The sequence below is a fragment of the Protopterus annectens genome, chromosome 1.part0 (genome assembly GCF_019279795.1).
Source record: "Protopterus annectens isolate FY-2018-M chromosome 1.part0, PAN1.0, whole genome shotgun sequence".
Lineage (NCBI taxonomy): Eukaryota > Metazoa > Chordata > Ceratodontiformes > Protopteridae > Protopterus > Protopterus annectens.
In genome coordinates, this window is record NC_056725.1 from 1077152657 (window position 1) to 1077174282 (window position 21626).

A 21626-nucleotide genomic window follows, 5' to 3' on the forward strand; every position below is an offset into this window, starting at 1 on the left:
CACACCCCCCAACTATATATACTAACTCCAGGATCACACTACATTGGGGAAAAGGGCATATACATTTTTACTTGCCTTACAGTACTCTGAATTCAGTGAAATTATATACTATGAAATGAGTTTAAAATGATTTGAGCTTTCAGGGATTTGGTGTGGGTGAATTGAAATTCAGTGAATGGAAACAGACTCCCCATACCTCCCCTTCCTCTCCCCTCCCTTAGGCACCCTGCCTCACACCATCTGATCATTGTATTCCTTCCTCTGCAGGCTCTGGCTCACCCTTTACTATCCCCTTCCCTCCTCACTGAGTGTCTCAAACCTGTTATAACCTGCTTAACTACCTCACTTCATCTCAACTCCAAATACATATCCAACTGACTTACACCTAGCTTCCTCTCACTACCACATATACTACTCACTCAGTCTCCTCTCTTACTCCTCTGTCTTCTCCTTCCATCCCATTAGCCCTTCTAGCTTGTTCCACCTTCGTGTGGAGCTTCTGCTTTATATCTGCTTGAGTTTAGTGCAATATTTGTATATAAGATTTAAGTATATGAGTTTAGAATAGTATCCGTTTGAGCTTAGTACTATCTGTATACACATCCTACCTTTATTCATAGCCTCTAGCTAGATATTGGTATATCTGTTCATTACTATGTTTCATATTATATGTATAGCTAATGTTTGCTGCAGTATGTATTGTTTGCTATTGTATGTATATTCAGTTGTTCTTCATGTACTCTGCTGCTCATTTATTGTTCTGCGGAGCTTTTCTCCCTGGGCCTCCACTGAAAAAGACCATGTGTCCAGTTGGAATTTCCTGCTAAACAAATGTAAATATATATATATATATATATATATATATATATATATATATATAGTTCCACTTCATAACATAGAAAGCTCATGACATCTAATTGCAAAACTGCGAGACCAAATGATTGAAAATTCAGAACATCTTAAACTCATAACATCGAATCTCACAACATCAAAAACTAAAAAGCAAATATAAATAACATCCCACACACTTTTTACTATGTTTCTGCATGGGCGCAAGCCCCACCTGCACCCCCAAGTGGGGGTCTCTGCCCACCAGTCCCCCTGTAAATTAAATATACCAACTCCGAGATTGCACTACAGTGGGAAAAAGTTAATTTCCTAACCCCACTGTATCACGATCAGCATAAAGAATGTACACATAATGTCTATATCACTACCTATATGACCTAAACACACGTACAGAGTGGCATAATAAACACTATATACAGATTAACAGAATCAAGTATAACATTTACATGTCTGATGATACACTACTCAATTTTATACATTTTCGATGTTGTGAGATTCAGTGTTATGAGTTTTAGACGTTTTGAATTTTCGATCATTTGGTCTCGCTGTTTTGCAATTAGATGTTATGAGCTTTCGACATTATGAAGTGAAACCATAAAACTATATATACACATATATATATATATATATATATATATATATATATATATATATATATATATATATATGGGTCTACTGTCTTTCAGTGAAATTAGCTTTAATCAAATTGTACTTACCCGATCCGAGTTCTACAAAGCTGCACTCCACTGAATGCACAGACTGGCAAAATCGTTTCCCTGTGAAAGGAACCACTTGGCCACCATGGTGAACTTTGCCCTCTTTTTAGTGTAGTATGATCTCAGAGTTGGTATATTTAAGTAGGGGGGTAAAGACCCCACATGGCTGGTGTGGGAGGTGAATCCCCCACTTTGGTGGGTTTACTTTTGTTACATTTAGGTTTATTCCCATGGTGGCCAAGTGGTTCCTTTCACAGAGAAAGGAAGTTGGCAATCTGTGTGTTTGGTGGAATGCAGTTTCGTAGAAATGGGATCAGGTAAGCAAAATTCGATTAAAGGTAATTTTGTTTAAAGAAAGTAGACCCATATATATATATATATATATATATATATATATATATATATATATATATATATATATATATATAGAGTAAGCTTAATGTGAATTGCAAAGGATTGAGTAGTGCTGCTGTAAATAAATAAATAAGTAAACACTGTGGAAGCTTTTACCATCGAAGAGGAAAATTAATGTAACACAACAGATTTAAAATTCAGACACAAAAGGAAATTCTTGGAAGACTTGTGAAGGATTTTATAAAGTTTAGATTTCAGTGCATTACACCTTGTATGTTTTAATGTCTGCCTCTTGGCTTACATGAGTTCTAGCAAGATAATTATTTACTACTGCCTGTAGAGTTAAAAATTTAGTATGTAAAGCTAGTTAAGAAGTATATAATTTGACAATATTGCATCCAATGAAGTGAATCATGAAGTACAGTGCTGATGAATTGCCTGTTATACAAGTATAATGCCCAAAGGGTGTGAGTTATTGTGAAAAAATGCCCACCCAGGGGTGTTATGATGCCCGATGCCACAGGTGTTATTTCCACAATAACACACACCCTGGAGGGCATTATTGTGCTTAAAGAATGGACTGTCTGTAGAACCGCTGTGTTTTATTTACTTACTAATTTTTTATTATAATTTTTTATATATTTTTGATGTAAAATCGTTCCTCTGCTTAAGGTTTCCAAGTTGCTCTAGTATATGTAAATGGTGTTGGAGGAAGCATTTTCCATCCAAAATTTAACATTTTAAAAAAAATATCCAGATATGTACTTTATTTTTTGTCCCTTACTCCTACAATGTGTGCCTTGCTGTCAGTCTTTGGGATTGAAGTCAATTTGTCTTTTTCAGACTTTATTTCCTTCAGAAAATTCATGCTAACACAAATCCTGCTATTTAACATACTTTGTAATGTCTAAGAACAATATTTAAAATTTGTTACTGTTTTCAAGCCTTTGTTCCCCTTTTATTTCAGTCTTTATCTGGATATATTGAGCTAAGATGCTAAGAGGTATATAAACCTGAGAAAGAGAAACAGTAGTCCATGACCAAATAGTGAAAAACACTTCTTTAATATATAAAACACATAAACGCTTAACTTAGATCACTGCGTTTTCGTCCTCAATAAAAAGACAAACCCCAGGATTCATGAAGCTGGGCACAAGGACGGCATTAGCCTTGCGCCGTCCGTGCTGCATAGAGATGGCACAGCAGCACCACATGCATATTAATGAAGGTGAGCTGCCGTGATGGCAACGTGCATAGGAAACGTGTATGAGTGCAGGGGGCATGTCTAAGCACTGCACGGAGGCGTGAACATGTCGGCTGCATATGCGCAACCTAAAATGCTGACTAGTACAGCCTGCCTCTAATAGTAATCAATCCTGTCAGTGTCCGTGGATACTGAAATGTATGCAAAGTATACAAAACAATTTTGCGAACACCAAAATAAAAAGTAAACACAAAAGCACGTAGCTGAATATTGTGTCCCCATCCCTCGAACAAATGATATTTAAAACCCCGTGCCCATATTCCACTGCAGTGTCGATAGTTATACCAAGTGGAAGCAAAACGCATCTTGTTAGCGTGTCACCAATTGCTAAGCCTAGCCCAGTGGTTAGGATTACCACCTTTCCTACATTGTGAGAGACAGTCCCCCTCTAGGCAGGTGTGTCCATACCAAAACCATTATAAATGTCAAATGTCCTGCGATTGTAGGACATAATTATGTCCCATATTTTATGTAATAGTCCCATACAATACTTATTTCTGTATATAAAATACCTAAATGTTACAAGAAACAGAATAAACAAGTAAATGAAACAGAATAAGAAACTACACTGCTATAACAATAAAAGCTTGTATTTAGACATAAAACTAAAATACTATCCTTTGTATTGACCGTGGGTATGTGTTGGTCTGTAAACTCTGATATGTGTCCCGAAAATGTCCCATCCTGGTCATATGAAAAGTTGACAACCCTACCAATGGTCAGAGCATTCACCCAATATCTGCCCATTCGCGGTCCAAGTCATCCTTGTCAGGACGGCCCACAGATGAACAGGTATTACCCAGGCCTACCTACCATGTCATGAAAGATAAGTATTTGCGTGTACCTATCTGCGTAAAGTACAGCATGTGGAAGATCAGAAATGCTAGGGTAGTCCTCACAACCATATTGGTACCAGAGATATGTAGTGCACGCAATGTGTTCTTTTGACTGTGCCATGGGCCATCAGCTAGAGAAGGGGTGGATGGTGTCTGTGAAATATGGGGGTGGAGGGTGACGGGTAATGTAATAATTTGCCAAGGGGAGACTGGGATGGATGCACAATAGGTGAACTGGAGGTCTACGAGGGAGCAGTGGGTGAATCAGGAAAATAACCAAAGAACAGATATTCACATCCGCAATACAATCCCACAAACATATGAACATTAAAAAGTGCAATACACATGTACAGAAATGTTACCGGCACATACCCACACAATGGTCTCGCCTGAACTGAGCCATCCAACCCCAACACACCTGGATACATAATTGAATACCCATCATCCCCTTCACAGCACACCACCCATCCCCTTCCTAAACGTCTACCAAAACCACCCATACATGGGCTGCTAGAGAGGCGCAGCCATATCTACACATAGTGACCCCTACCCATATCTAGGAGGCAGTCTCACCCTAGGCAGTCTCAGGATTGCAAACTATGTATCCCTTGCATGTATAACCCTACCTTATTGCCATAAAGCCAGAGAAGGTCATCAGTCTCTACAATTTTTGGATATCCCTCATGGGATAAGTATCTCTTCTAAACATTAGACTTGGTGTCACGACACAATGTCCAGTCCTGTATACATCTGGACACAAGTTGTATGAGCATTAGTTGTCCACAAGATTGCTCAGCCTCCAGCCGGTCCTGCAGAACCTATGAACCAAGATTAAACACCTGACTGTGAGGCACGTCTCCCCACGTGCATTATCAGGAATATATACCTTACACATTCGCATAGTGACAGTCGGATATAGGGTGATTAAGGAGCTTTAAAGCAGACATAAGTAGGGTTACCACCTGTCCCACTTTGCGAGGGACAGTCCCTTTTTGGGCAGTTGTGTCCTGACCAAATATAATACAATGGCAAATATCCTGTGATTGTAGGAAATACATATGTCCCATATTTCATGTAACAGTTGCATAAAACAGTTATTTCTGTATGTAAAATACTTAAATGTTACAAGAAACAGAATAAGCAACTAAACTGCTACAAGAATAAGCTTTCATTTAGGAAATAAGTAAAGTTCTAACCTTTGTACTGACCATGGGTATGTGTCGGCCTGTAAAATCTGATGTGTGTCCCGAAAATGCACCACTTTGGCCATTTGAAAAGGTGGCAACCCTAGACATAAGCGGGTATGCAAGCATGTATGCGCGATGGTAAGTGGCGGTGATTCAACGGTATGGGAAATGTAAATAAGCATGTAGGTGTATTTGCAATATATATATATATATATATATATATATATATATATATATATATATATATATATATATATACATATACACACACACACACACACACACATATATACATACATATATATATATATATATATATATATATATATATATATATATATATATATATATATATATATATATATATATATGGGTCTACCTGATAACACTGACACTCCAAAACACCGCCAATGGACAAAACCGAAAAGAAAAGAAAGTTCAAAAACACAAAACTTCACATGCCCGACAAACCACAATCCCAACAATCAACAAAACAAATACATTTCCCAAAAACACACACAACACAAGCACACCAAAAACCTTACAAACCAACACTAAACCTTACATACACAACTATCTATGTACAAACCTTAACCCAAACCGTAGCCCTAAGGTCCGTCACTATCTCACACTTACCTTACCTGCACCCTAACTTAATCCACCCCTAACCCTTAACTCTGTCACTATCGCACACTTACCTTACCCACACCCTAACCCTAACTCACTTAATTCGTCCCTAACCCTTAACTCTGTCACTATCGCACACTTACCTTACCCGCACCCTAACCCTAACTCACTTAACCCACCCCTAAACCTAAAGTCCGTCACTATCGCACACTTACCTGACCCGCACCCTACCCTAACGTCTGTCACTATCACACACTTACCTTACCCACACCTTGACCCTAATGTCCATCCCTATCGCACACTTACCTTTACATGTTGGTGTTCTCAGCATCAGGATTTTCAACTGTCAGTCTTCTCCATTGTCGATCTTCTGGTGTCGGTGTTCTCGTCGTCGGCGTTTAGAGATTTCGGCGTTTTCAGGTAGACCTATATATATATATATATATATATATATATATATATATATATATATATATATATATATATATATATATATATATATATATATATATATATATATATATATACATATCTATACGTAGATATGAAGAATGAACATGGTCACAATATAGCAGTCATAACGAATGTGAAAGGAAACAGCAGCGAGTAATATTTAGTGCTGTTATATATCAGGATGGCCATAGGTGAGCACACCTCTGCATCCCCAACCACAGGTAGGACGCTAAAAGGGGAACGAACAATCTCCCTGTGCTAAGTCTCACTTCGAACTAGGTACAGGGCAGTCCAGGACCCCAGTTGGACAAGCCTAAACCCGGATGACCATATGAACACCCTGACAATCAAACACGTTTGTGCCATAACTATAGGCTCTGGAGGTCTGAATATCCTTGGAGTTAGTCAACATGCAGCACAGGTTCAGAGCAGTAGGGAATAGGGAATGGCACATGTGTAGTAGTGTGGTTTTCCCAACTGGAAAATGAATGCCTGTTGTGTAAGTGAAGTGATGAGGCATGTGTTCGGGTAACTATGAACCATGGGTATACATATAAATGAAGCAAACACGAATAGTGTAGTGGTTAGAGCATCCACCTAACAAAAAGGCATTCACGGTTCAAGTTCGACAATAGCACATATCATTTTCCTTGTGGAATGAATGTTGCTCTGCTGTAAAGCCAACATTTAAACATGTAAAGGTGAACGTGTGTATCACATGGGACTATTAACCAGATCCTTTCAATTACGTGTGTAAATTCAACACGGGTCGGGTGGAGGAACTATGGGTATGCAATTATGGATCCAGGCATGCCAAGGTTGGATGGGCCGGTTCTAATGGACTGCCCCATAGAGGTCAGCTGGGTCGTAATAGGTATATATGCATGCTCACATGCAGACAACAATATGCTGAAGTACAAATTCTGTAACACATGCATTCCATTTTTTGACATAAATAATAGGAATGTGCCCATACAAACATCGACAGTAGATGGAATAATAGGCTGTGCAGAAGAGGTATGGGTCAAATCACATTATCACATTCCAATTACAAATGGTAATCCGTACATGAACATATAGTGACTTCTGTCTGCTGTATAACATGCTACATACCGATTACAAGATAACTGGAGTGAAGTGTCAGTGTTATAATGAATAAGGCACTAATATAGTGATGAAGCATATATAAATACCATTACGCATGTGTAAGTGCGTATGTGCGGGGAATGTATTGATACACAGATACATGACACACACACGCACGCACAAATATATATATATATATATATATATATATATATATATATATAGACAGCAAGATATGAATATACATGTACAAATACATATGCAGATATATTAATGTAAATATATATATATATATATATATATATATATATATATATATATATATATATATATATATATATATATCAAATGTTACAGTAAATATACACGTGTATACCTAGGTTATGTTACAGCAGTTACGGGTAACATATGTTTAGACCGGGCATATGTTGGTGGGAGGTCCAATCAACAACCGTCTACCTCCCACCCCCCCAGCTAGGCCGGTGAGACATATAGACATGCAATAAAGGTAAATACAACACTGCTTTCCAGACCACTGGCAGGAAACTACCAGTGGGAGAGATCTACAAGATCTACAATTTAAACATGGACAGCGACGTCCCTTGTGGGACACCAAAAATGTTGTTTTTCCAGGCAATGTGAGTAAAGACTACTGCGACCAGGATGTAGCTGTACACGGAACAATAGGTTGTGCAAGCCTGATAACACATGGGTTGACACAACGTACGACATGTTGCCCGACACGGAGAGAGTGGGCAGTGTGTAGGGGTGTGTTCAAATCTCACCTGCGCCCACCTGCACCCACAGTAAGGATGAGTGCTGTAGAGTAGTGGCAGGTAGGGGAACTATGGGTATGCGATTATGGGCCTAGGCATGCAGGTGTTGGCTGGCAGACACATATTAGGACTGCCTCGTGGGTGTAAGTAATATTCTGATGTGGGTATAGCAGGCGCCCATACCTCCCAAACCTTAACAGCACATCTATTGGACAGTCCATAAACCATTGGGGGAACACATAGGGACCATATCATTGAACTGTCCTTGATTACCAGGGATGTCCGTGATTACGAATCAGAATCGAACACAGTCCCAACTAAACCCTCCTAGAACTATTGATATTAGGAGGAATGGTGGCGGAATACACGTAATGAATAATGACAACATGTAAGAGTCCTAAACAGCATGTACCTCAGACAATGTGAATGAATACATATGTGCTCTGGGTCCGTCAATGTGTCAGGTTAATAGCACCAACCTTCAAATGTGTCCCTGAGGTCGTTTATACAGTGTCCCTGATTCGGTGTTCATTCTTCCCCATTTGTATGATAGGTCTGATAGTGAGAGAAAGCATATGTTCCGCTGACTACCTTAGAAAGCTGATAGAATAATAGGGTTGGGGTTTCCAGTTGTCCACCTTTGCGAGGGACACTCCCCGTTGGGCAGTTGTGTCCTGCAAAATAACTGTAATTATGGCAAATGTCCTGTGATTTAGGGAAAAGATTACCTATATTGTCTGTAGTAGTTGCATAAAACAATTATTTTCACCTGAAACACCTAAGTGTTATAAGTAACAGTATAAGCAACTATAATGCTACAAGAGTAACCTTTTATTTAGGCAAAACAGTGAAGTACTCCCCTTTCTACTGGCTGTGGGTATGTGTTGCCCTGCAAAGTCTGACGTCTCTACATACAGGTCATATAGTGTTGCCACCTTTCCAAATGGCCAAAGTGGGATATGTTCTGTAGAAATGTCAGACTTTCCAGGACAAAACATACCTACAGCCGTGCATAGTACAGGATTATACTTATCTGCACAAATAAAAGCTTAATCTAGTTACATTTGAATTGCTTATGCTACTTCACATAACATATAGAAGTTTCATATATAAAATAACTGTTTTTTCAACTATTAATGAAACATAGAATATAATAATGTCTTGTAATCGGGACATTTGTTATGTCTTGATTATTTTCGCAGTGTCCCTCACAAAGTGGGACAGGTGGTAACCCTAAAGTCCCACCTTGGCCAATTGAAAAGGTGGCAAACCTATAATAGGTATGCGGTAGCATTACTCGGCCGACGGATGTGGGTCCCACAACCCAACTACTTGTCTGTATTGAAGAGTCGCGGTTCCCATGTATCAGCCAGACGAGAGCAGATTGTATGCGGGACACACAAATATGATTAATTCACTGTACAGTCCACTGATTGCATACAGTCGAATGCCATGCCATCGCCTAATGGGCAGCCATTCCTGATACTGTAGTCAGGAGTGGCCTTAGGTCAACTGGTGCCCTAGGCAAAGGGCACAACGGCACCCCCCACCACACCACCCACTGTCCCCATCCTGGTCTACCTGCACCAAATAAATACTGGTAAAGTGTCCCCACTAAAGTGGCCCCTAGGCAGCCGCTTAGTTGGCCTATGCCTAAGGCCGGCTATGACTGTAGTCATGTAGTCCAATGAGATAGGCATCAGAAGGTGGGAGCAGATTGTATGAGGAACACACAAATATGAATGATTCACCAGATAGGCTGCTGATTCCATACAATCGAACACCATGCCGTCACCTAATAGCAGCCATTCCCAATACTGTATTCTTGTAGTCCGATGTAATAGGCATCACAAGGTGGGAGCACATTGTATGAGGTATACACAAAAATGATTGATTCACTGGACAGGCCACTGATTCCGTACAGTCAAACACGATGCCGTCACCTAATGTGCAGCCAATCCTGATATTGTAGTCATGTAGTCCGATGTAATAGGCATCACAAGGTAATATTGTGGTCCTCGCTCCTACCCAGGGGTGTGAGTGACAGATGCAAGCACCAATGCCAGTGCATTTGCAAGTGTGGGAGCGAGTGGGTGTAAGCGTGTTTGGCTACCATTATGCGAGTATTGCACTGGTAAAGCAATGTAGAGGCTAACCAAGTGTAAGAGGATGTAACCAGAGGTCAGCAGTGCTTAACACCATACAAACCCATGCACACCCGCACCCAACTGCTTTAATGTGCCTTACTCCCTCCGTATCCAATGGGCTTGTACTGCCCTGCAACCAACTAAACGTCCTTTGCAAGGGTCGGAACCAGGACCCTGCACACACAGCTAATGTGTATTACCAATACGCCATGGCAGATATCAAGACAACGGACAGTACCACAAACATATCATACAGAGCAGTCATTCAACAGTATAGGAATGTATCCCATCATGTAGATGTACATGTGAGTGTTTATGTCCAGCATATAGGTGCATACATATATAGAGATGTATCAGGAACATACCATGTGGCAACAAAGCATTACAAACAAATGAAACGGGAAACACCAGTGATGCCTGTATTATGTAGTGGTGTTGCTCAGTGTGATCACAAGACTCCCTCAGACAGACATGTGTCAGTCATACACTCAAATAGTTGTACATTGGCCGTATACATCACTTTGTGCATGTAATGTACATTAACACAACAGTACCTGTCCAATCATTATGTGTGAACAGTACTCTTGCAAGGTGCTGTGTGCAACATCATCATCATGATAAAGGTAAATGGGGTAACCATAGAGGGACCAGTAGTGTTTTGTGTATAATGGGGTCGTCCTCATCACGTGTACCTGGACCATGTAGGAGTGATGTGCATACCAGGATCGTGCGCCTGAGGGACAGGGATGAGGATAACAGGAGTATGATATGATGCATATTACAAGGGTTTCATGTGTCTAGTGGGCACGTGTGTGTAACGGACAGCTATGTATAGGGCAGATGTTGTCCTAGGAGCTGAATTGTCTTATGTGTCCGTAGGTGAGGGTCAGATGTTGGGGAAGGTGTGTAGGTATGGCCGTGGGGGATAGGTAGGATCACAGAAAAGACAGCATACAGGGATGGTATATGACAAATGTGGGGGGGGATACACCCTGGATGGGGATGGGTCTTTGGTATCCAAAAGCCCATGAGAACAGTGGGACGGAGGTCCCTAGCCATGGGCAACTGCCACTGCACCTACACAGCTGCAAAGGAGGCAGTGCTGGGGGATGTCCAGAAGAGGCAGCATCACCCTGTAAATGTGACACTCTGCCCTTGAACTGGCATATCTGGCTTCGTAACCCCTCAGGGAGCCACCAATGCATCATGTCCGGGACCACACAACAGCAGATATGTACCTGTCTGGTCCCGCTCCCAAGGGGGACATGCTCCATCCTCAGTGGTGGTACCACCAGAAGGTGGTGCAGAGCCAACAGAGGTTGATGTCTATGGCTGGGCCCCAGATGTGCTAGTGCCCAGTGCCATGGTCAGCTGAAGTGGGACAGGAGGTTCTGCCGGGACCTCCCAACCCATTCAGCCTATGGTGTTGCATTTTAAACCCATATATGGCTTAGTGATAGACAACAGCATACAGGATTACCTATGACAGTATGCATAGATATCACCAGTAACCCAACACAACAGATGGTATACATTTGCAGAGGGAGCACAACACATGCATATATACTGCATGCCAACTGTACAATGTGTAGTAGACGTCTGACTGCAGCTATTAACAGTTGCCCATCATTGGCTTGTTACTGGGAATCCCACACAGTTTCAGTCATACCACTGTCTCATGTGACACATGTCCAGTCAAGGATGCGATGGCAGTAACACATCCCTATCATCATGTACTGTCTGCAATCCTCACACCATGCTTCTGCTGTGCACAGATGTGTGTTTAGTGTGTAACACAGGAAACAAATAGTTGCACACACTGAGCAGTTCACAGATGGCCCTACAGATGGAGTCCCTCATGAATAGAGTACTGTTATGTCTGTATTATAACATGCAGAATAGCCATTACCACACACATGTTAAACAGGCAGTAGTCTCAATGCAGCAAAGCTACACTTACATGCTGTAGTCATGTGTGGCGCAACACCCTTCTGACTTTATGCTATTTTCCACTGTGGAAAATGATTGAGGTACATCCAGATATCATCTGTGATGCCGTGTCAGAACACCACATCCAGGTACTACTCACAGCGTCTATCATGGCCAGATAACAACATGTTTCCCTAGATAGTGTACTGTGTTTATCATGTGGATGGCTATGGGAACACCATCACAGCTGTACCACATGCAATCAGCCAGAGGAGGACTATATAGCAATAGGTGCAGAGGCCATCACCTGACCATTTCCATCACTTACAATACACATGCTGCTGCTGTGCAGATGTACACATTCACATCCACCAGAGAGTGTGTGGGTGGGGCAGGCAATGTACACCAGGGAAGGGCTTGGGGACTTAACCATAAGCATCATCTGGCACACGCCGAACAGTACAGGGGTCACACCCCTGACTACTCATTACTATTATGTGTGCATGACATTACTACATGTGCCACAAAGGCGACATGTTGCTGTGCTGTAAGAACATATGTGTGTAGGTGAGTGACATTTGCAACAGATATAGTAGATATACATTAGGTGTGGCACACATGTCAGTCCATGTGAACGAATGCCATTGTCACCACACTCTCTAATGGACATGCATTGACACCTTTTCCAGGGCCACAAATACACAACGTAACTACTTAGTTTGCCACACTGCAGTAATGCACAGGACCACATGCACCACAGGGGATATCTGGAGGTTCTATGGGCTAGGGCATGTGAAAGTGCTTGACAACTGTTGGTATGCCAATGAGGTTTATACTGGGAGTGACTGTGGTTGGGAGCATCATAACCCACATGCAGACACAGGGTGCCAGTACCGGCATGCAGGTATGCAATGCTCCATGGGTGTGTAGTGTTTGTCTGTGCAAGATGGCTGTACAAGGCTGGGTGAAAGGTAATCCTTGCCATCGCGTCACCCGACAATGATGTGCAGTGCAGGGGTGTAGTGTCTGCAATGTCCCACACAGATGGGTACTGCATTACCTGGCCTGACATCCTGGTTACCAATGTGTAGGGCCATAGCTTTGCAATGCATGCCATGTCTGTATTTGATAGTCCTTCACATGGACATTGCCTGGGATGTGCATGTCTCACAATACTGTACAGTGATATGTACAGGTGTACCTGGTTTGGCAGACACATGTTGTGTACACAGCCTGTTATACCCCGATATGCCAATACTGGCCTGGTGTGGTGAAACCTGCTTATAGTGAGCAGGTCGGCCTGGCACCTGCATGGATAGTATGACACAGGTATTCCATGGTGTCAGTGGCATGGGTTCATACAGGGCACACGTGTACAGCATTGTCTGGCCTTTGTGGATCACATTTGATGGCACCACATATGTTGCAGACATTCAGTGTGGAACATAGTAAAGGCACAATGTCCGCATATATGTGCCTATTGTGCCGCTGTACAGGGTGCCATGTCTTCTGCAGGCCACTGCATTCACACGTTGCCTACTATCTGTCCTCAATGTGCATGTTACTAGCAACATAGTGGAATATACTAGGCAAGTTTGCTTGTACATGGCACATGGGTGTGGGACATATACCAGGTACTAGTAGGGCTGCATACTTAGTTCACCAGGCCTTTTGCCAGATGTATGGGTATGGTATGCCAACACAGTGCCATGGCTGACTGACAGCTGTACTCCTCGTGAGGTGGCCAATGTGTCATACGATGGATACCATATAGGAAAACTACAAAACCCACTCCCAATCATGTCCAATGGTAAGACAATCATGGCCACCTCTACACAGGCTCTGACAGACAAACACACACTTGCCATGTCCTGTATACAAAACCTTACCGTGTCACACTGCAGCAACATGCATTTAAGGCACGTGCTATGGCAAATACTACAAAGCACTGCACTTGTCTCATGCAAGCAGACACACACACACACACACACACACACACACACACACACACACACACACTTGGCATGTCTGGGATTAGAACACTGACCTAACTACTTTACTACACTACAGCATTATGCAGTTACAGAACACACTACTGAGATTACTGGGACATAGTACTCCCAGAGGTATATTTGTAGATGGGTGACATCATCAGCCTTGCCAAAGGTGGGTATAATAAATGAATGGAGTGTGAGCAGTCTAAAAGCATTACTCAGTCCTCAGGCAATCACACACACACACACACACAGCAAGTGTGGGACTAGAACACTGACCTAACTACTTTACTACACTACAGCATTATGCAGTTACAGAACACGCTAAAACCTCCCTCCTATCCAATGGGCTTTTTTCCCCCTGCAAAACTAAACGTCCTTTGAAAGGGGTTTGGAACCAGGACCCTGCACACACAGTTTGGATTACCAAACCATGGCAGATATAAGACAACGGACAGTACCACAAACATATCATACGGGCAGTCATTCAACAGTATAGGAATGTATCCCATCATGTAGATGTACATGTGAGTGTTTATGTCCAGCATATAGGTAAAACATAAAAGAGATGTATCAGGAACATACCATGTGGCAACAAAGCATTACAAAAAAAATGGGGAAACACCAGTGATGCCTGTATTATGTAGGGGTTTTGTTGCTCATGTGATCACAAGACCCCCTCAGACAGACATGTGTCAGTCATACACTCAAATAGTTGTACATTGGCCGTATACATCACTTTGTGCATGTAATGTACATTAACACAACAGTACCTGTCCAATCATTATGTGTGAACAGTACTCTTGCAAGGTGCTGTGTGCAACATCATCATCATGATAAAGGTAAATGGGGTAACCATAGAGGGACCAGTAGTGTTTTGTGTAAATGGGTCGTCCTCATCACTTACCTGGACCATGTAGGAGTGATGTGCATACCAGGATCGTGCCCTGAGGGACGGGGGAGGATAACAGGAGTATGTTGATGCATATTACAAGGGTTTCATGTGCCCAGGGGGCACGGTGTGTAATGGACAGCTATGTATAGGGCAGATGTTGTCCTAGGAGCTAAATTTGGGCCTTATGTGTCCGTAGGTGAGGGTCAGATGTTGGGGAAGGTTTTAGGTAGGGCCCGTGAAGGATAGGTAGGATCACAAAAAAGACAGCATACAGGGTTGGTATGTGACACATGTAGGGGATACACCCTGGATGGGGATGGGTCTTTGGTTTTAAAAAGCCCATGGGAACAGTGGGATGGAGGTCCCAGCCATGGGCAACTGCCACTGCATCTACACAGCTACAAACGAGGCAGTGCGGGGGGTGTCCAGGGGGGGCAGCATCACCCTGTAAATCTGACACTCTGCCCTTGAACTGGCATATCTGGCTTAAACCCCCTTGGGAGCCCCCAAAGCACAGTCCGGGACCACACAACAGCAGATATGTACCTGTCTGGTCCCCTGGGGACATGCTCCATCCTCAGTGGTGGTACCACCAGAAGGTGGTGCAGAGCCAACAGAGGTTGATGTCTATGGCTGGGCCCCAGATGTGCTAATGCCCGGTGCCATGGTCAGCTGATGTGGGACAGGAGGTTCTGCCCTACCAACCCAGTCAGCCTATGGTGTTGCGTTTTAAGCCCATATATGGCTTAGTGATAGACAACAGCATACAGGATTACCTATGACAGTATGCATAGATATCACCAGCAACCCAACACAACAGATGGTATACATTTGCAGAGGAGCACAACACATGCATATATCATGCCAACTGTACAATGTGTAGTAGGTTGACTGCAGCTTTTAACAGTTGCCCATCATTGGCTTTTTACTGGGAATCCCACCAGTTTCAGTCATACCACTGTCTCAGGGACACATGTCCAGTCGGGGATGCGATGGCAGTAACACACCCCTTTCATCATGTACTGTCTGCAATCCTCACACCATGCTTCTGCTGTGCACAGATGTGTTTTTAGTGTGTAACACAGGAAACAAAGGGTTGCACACACTGCCCGTTAAAGATGGCCCTACAGATGGGGTCCCTCATGAAAGAGTACTTTTATGTCTGTATTATAACATGCAGAATAGCCATTACCACAAAATGTTAAACAGGCAGTAGTCTCAATGCAGCAAAGCTACACTTACATGCTGTAGTCATGTGTGGCACACCCCCCCTGACTTTAGGCTTTTTTCCCACTGTAAAATGATTGGGGTACATCCAGATATCATCTGTGATGCGTGTCAGAACACCACATCCAGGTCCCACTCACAGCGTTCATGGCCAGATAACAACATTTTTCCCCTAGATAGTGTACTGTGTTTATCTGGGATGGCTAGGGGAACACCATCACAGCTGTCCCAATGCAATCACCCAGAGGAGGATTTGCAAAGGTGCAGAGGCCATCACCTGACCATTTCCATCATTTACAAACACATGCTGCTGCTGTGCAGATGTACCCCTTCACATCCACCAGAGGTGTGGGGGGGGGCAGGCAATGTACACCAGGGAAGGGCTTGGGATTTAAACCCAAAAGCATCATCTCCCACAAACAGTACGGGGGTCAAACCCCTGACTACTCATTACTTTTAAATGTGCATGACATTACTACATGTGCCAAAAAGGGCACATGTTGCTGTGCTGTAAGAACATATGTGTGTAGGTGAGTGACTTTTTGCAACAGATATAGTAGAATACTTTGGTGGGCACACATGTCAGTCCAGGGAGGATGCCATTGTCACCACCCCTTTTAATGGACATGCATTGACACCTTTCCAGGGCCAAAAAACACAACAACACTTAGTTTGCCACACTGCAGTAATGCACAGGACCACATGCACCACAGGGGATATCTGGAGGTTCTATGGGCTGGGGCATGTGAAAGTGCTTGACAACTGCTGGTATTCCAATGAGGTTTATACTGGGATTGACTGTGGTTGAGAGCATCGCAACCCACATGCAGACACAGGGTGCCAGTCCCGGCATGCAGGTATGCTTTGCTCCATGGGTGTGTAGTTTTTCTGTGCAAGATGGCTGTACAAGGCTGGGTGGGGGTAATCCTTCCCATCAAACAAGGGTGTGCAGTGCAGGGTGTAGTGTTTGCAATGTCCCACACGGATGGGTGCACTGCATTACCTGGCCCTACCGGCATCCTGGTTACCAGTAGTGTGGGGCCATGGCTTTGCAATGCATGCCATGTCTGGCATTGCGATAGTCCTTCCATGGACATTGCGGGATGTACATATCTCACAATACTGTACAGTGATATACTTACAGGTGTACTGGATTTTAGCAGGCCATGTTGTATGCACAGCCTGTATATACCGGAATATGCCAATACTGGCTGGTGTGTAATTGAACCTGCTTATAGGTAAGGCGAATTCGGCCTGGCGCTCATGGATAAAGTATGACACAGGTATTCCATGGTGTCAGTGGCATGGAGTTCATACAGGGCACACGATGTCTGCAGCATTATCTGTGGCCTTTGTGGATCACCACGTTTGATGGCACCACATATGTTGCAGGACATTCAGTGTAGGAACATAGTAAAGGCACAAAATGTCCGCGCATATATGTGCCTATTGTGCGCTGTACAGGTGCCGCGCGCATGTCTTCTGCGGGCCACTGCACGTTGCCTATCTGTCATAAGTATTGCATGTTACTACCCAACGTAATTGATGGAATGCTAGAGCCAAGTTTGTTTCAATACGCATGGCGCTGGGTGTGGGACATATACCCCAGGTACTAGTAGGGCTGCATGCTTAGTTCCTGGGCCTTTTACCCAGATGCTTTATGGGTATGGTATGCCAACACAGTGCCATGGCTGACTGACAGCTATTACTCCTCGTGGGGAATTAGCCGTGTCATCGATGGATGCCATATGGAAGCCAAAGGCCACTCAATCATGTCAATGGTAGGAATTAATCGCCTGGCCTCTACGCAGGCTCCTGACAGCGGAATAAGAGCACACACTTGCCATGTCGTATGACCATACGCAGGTGTCACTGCAGCAACGGCCATTTAAGGCACGTGCTTTATGGCAGAATACCTACCGAAGCACTGCGCCTTGTCTCATGCAAGCAGACGCACGCACACACACACGCACACACACGCACACGCACTTGGCGTAATGGGATTAGAACACTTTGACCTAACTGCTGCTACACTACGGCATTATGCGGTTACAGAACACTGCGAGATTACTGGACATAATTGCTCCCGGAGACATATTTGTAGATGGGTGACATCCATCAGCCGCCTTACCAAGGTGGGTATATCGATGAATGGAGTGTAGGCAGATCTAAAGCATTACCTCAGTCCTCAGGCAGTCACGCACGCACACACACAGCAAGTGTGGGACTTCAGAACACTGACCTAACTGCTTTACTGCACTGCAGCATTATGCCGGTTACAGAACTAAGCTACCAGATTACCGGGACGCTTCCCGGGGCGTATTTGTAGATGGGTGAGCATCATCAGCTGACTGCCAAAGGTAGATTATCTGAAATGTATGGAGGCGTGAGCGATCTAAAGCATTACTCAGTTCTCAGACAAAGCGGAGACGCACACACACACGCACACACACACACACACACACACGCACACGCACACACACACACAGCCGTGTGGGACTGAACACCAACCTAACTTCTTTTGTTACAAGACAAGCGTGCGCGGATTCTGGAGAGCGTGCTACCAAGATTACTGGGACACAGCACTCCCAGAGGTGTATTTGTAGATGGGTGACATCATCAGCCTTCCTAAAGGTGGGTGTAAGAAATGTATGGATTGTGAGCAGTCTAAAAGCATTACTCAGTCCTCAGGCAAATGGACACCCACACGCGGCAAGTGTGGGACTAGAACAGTGACCTAACTACTTTATTACAAGACAGCATTATGCAGTTACAGAATGAGCTACCGAGATTACTGGGACACAGCACTCCCAGAGGTGTATTTGTAGGTGGGTGTCATCATCTAAAAGCAATTTACAGTCCTCTGGCAACCGGGGACAGACATACACACAAACACATACATGCCAGTGTTGGGAACTGAACACCTCCCTATTTACAGATTACTATTACAATACTACATACTTACGAATTGCGCCACACAGACTACACATTTCAAGGCTGTCATTTATAGGTACCTTCTGGGAATGCGGACATCAACAGGGATGCTTGCAGTTAAGATGTACATACCTGTTTAAAGTAGGAATTCATCTGGACCTGGAGTATGCCCATCTGTGGAATGGATGACTACTACCACTATACAGGGTTGCAATGGCCATGCCCATACACAGAGGCACACTGGCTGACCCACAAAGGTGTCACTGGGCATGCTCGCGCACTTAGTAAGCACAGGGCTTATTCAGGAATGCACTATGTGTCCCATCTACTACAAGGATAATACTGGAGCATGCTCATACACTTAAAGTAGCACAGGGGCATGCTCACACACTTAGTAGCACCAGGGCTGGTCGGGAATGCACTTCTAACAGTAGCATCTACACAAGAATATACTGGAAGCGCATGCTCAGCCACTTCAGTAGTAGCACAGGCTGACTGGGATGCACTTTCTGATCCTAAGCTTACGGAGGCCACAGTGGCCATGCTATTACAGGGCAGATCGTAAGGAACTTGCATTTGTAATGGGGTCTGGTGTTGAAAGTAGTTGCCAATGTTATAGCAGGAATGTTGTTCCTACATATATTTGACACCGTTTTTTACACATCTGCTGTCATTCACCGCCAGGGATGACATGAAACTGACCAGTAGGCAGGCCTTTGACGCTTATCATCCATGCATCCACTTGATGGTTATTCAAAGGGTGGTGGGATAATACCCCAGAGTCACATCCTGCCCACACGAAGTGCCATTCCAAAGGCAAATGTCCTAAACACAGGTTAAAGTCCGCCATACACCTACAGGACAACTGCATTGTTTTTCTTAACACTTGCTAACCAGTGCTAGATGTGTAGCATTCATATGCACAACGCCCTGGTCACTGTAGATCCCAACAATGGAATTACTGACATCTGTGCACCTAAGGAACACCACAGCTGTTGCTGATGGCTCTGTAGTGCACAATAGCATTCACCACCATATAACTCCAGAACCTAGCACTACCAGAACCAGACCTGTGAGACCATAACATAGGTACACGACTGGACATCCAGGTGAGTGTCCCCACATACATAAAGGCCACTCACATGTACTGACCAGTCCCCCATGAAAGGCTTGCATCACAGATGAGTCATGTAATACCAGGACACAGTGTCACATGCTGCATTTTAGGTTGTAAACCTCCAGACACCACCCATGCCCTCGGACCACAGCAACCATCCGCTACGCATGTTGCAGGACATATAAGGAGTACACCACGTGACCGCCTTGACCTGTGTACTGTGCCTAATCCTCTACGTCGACTGTAGAGAGTACACACTGCGCGACACAGTTGCAGTCATGTGTTATGCAATGCAATGATACCACTGTACGCGCAACCAGGTCAGCTTCTTACACATACCAGGGGCCCTCGGTACTTTCCACCATTAGCAGACAGCTGACTGCTTAACGGCACACCAGTACACACCCTCCGCGATATGAATATGACATACAGCGTACCTGCCCTGGGTATGTACATGCCACCTACACACACACACACACACACACACACACACACACACACACACACCATTACGCACCGCTTCAGCATACACAGACACACACACAAACACACACACACACCACGCTTTTCAGTATACATTTTAAATAGCATGGCTTTCTGTTGTTGTCGCTTTGTGCTAAACCACGGGTGGCTACGCAGCCATTACATGCACATGGAGATAACCAGGTCCGCTGGCTGCTGAATGCTAACAGTTACATTAAAGGTTAGTGATATCCAGTGTTGACCAGAGGTAACATTCCCTCTGTTACCGGTCCGCCCATTACACCCATCATATCATACAACAGTCCATGTATCGCCATTATGTCATTACACATGTCCTCAATTGCAATGCCTATAAAACATGCCCAAATGTCAGGATTGTGGGATTTCTACACACCTGTACACATGTTGCTGTGGCTGTTTGGATAACATCGTAAAGTGTGCGGTGCTGATGTTCTGCAGGTGATGTAGTATTCTAGTTACATCAAGCTTGACAGTTGCAAAATTTTTGCAGCCTCGACATTGCCATCTGGCATATGGTGATATGCTGAATGTATGGATTAGAGCATACCTCAGGTATGGACAGTCAATGTGTGAAATAAATTAAGTGGTAGGGCATCTTTGCAGATGGATGTTTGCTGTGGACAGCAGCTCACAGGTGTCACAAGTGGTCCTACAACCAACCTGTGTAACTGGTAAGCAATGGTTTCTGCGTTAATTGAAGGACATAACACACAACAACAGACAGTGGTCAG